The following is a 1,207-nucleotide window of genomic DNA, read 5'->3' as shown; positions in this document are numbered from 1 at the left end:
CTTCTCCGCTCGTTGGAGAACCCAGACAGACGCGCGGTCCTCCCTCGGCAGCCGTTGTGAAAGGCGAAGCCAGAAAACACTCCGGATCTCTAGCAGCTCTCGCGCGCGGACATGACCAGGCTCGACTCCAGCTAGATGCGATCTATTGTTGCAGAGCGACCGGACAGATGTGCTGCTTTTCCACCATCTGTTTTGCTTCTGAGTTGAGGAGAGGGGGAGAGATGGGAAGAGGAGAGGCGATGCGAGGAGAGGACCAGTACTCAGTGAATGGTGCTTGGTGTGAGTGCAATGCTCTCTCTTGCCTCTTGGGCCTCAGAGACGTGAGAAGAGACCAATTAGGTGCCTCGGGAACACGAGGAATAAGTGATAAACATGAGAGGGTCATTTATTGATTACAAACTTGAGCACAGCATCACAGACCCAACCAGATGTTCAAGAATTTCTTCAAGACTATACTGTATCCTATAAGTTGTCTTGCTCCCCTTGACGTTTAAACATCTTTCATTATTAAATTGGTGGTGTGTTCCACGAAATTAATGCCTTTTCCATTTCGGAAAGGGGATTTAAGTACTTTTTTTTTTAAACAATCAGTATAATCTTTTTACTGTATAAAAGTGTTAATTTTTACCCACTTATATCCATCAGTTGTTTACTTATATTTACAAACACCTGCATGTAATTAGAGCTGTAATTAATTTCTGTAGTTGCATGTATGATTACACAGTTGACCCTATACCCCTAAACCTAACCGAAGCACCAAACTTGTCCCTAACCTTAACCATGTCCCAACTTAATAGCAACAAAAGTGTTTTGCAATACAATATGAACAAAAGTACATTTAACCATTTTTTTTCTTATTTAAGTAGGCCTACTTATAGCACCAAATACCAAATGGGACCCCATCGATTTTTTCTCAATTTCCTTTTCTTTTTTTACCCAAATTTGTCTTATGAACATGTGCATGGTTTGGTTTTTAAACAGAAATAAATTTTATATATATATATATATATATATATATATATATATATATATATATATATATATATATATATATATATATATAAAAATACATTTCATTATACTCTCACCCTGTATGAAACCTGGCTTAACACCCAAAATCCCTATTAATCATATGTTTATTTTAAAATTCTGAAAGATAACATGAAAATCTCCCAAAAACACAATCCCCAACAAATACAATCAAATA

This window comes from Barbus barbus, assembly GCF_936440315.1.
Source record: "Barbus barbus genome assembly, chromosome: 2".
NCBI classification, from domain to species: domain Eukaryota; kingdom Metazoa; phylum Chordata; class Actinopteri; order Cypriniformes; family Cyprinidae; genus Barbus; species Barbus barbus.
Note: the sequence above shows the minus strand (reverse complement) of the source record.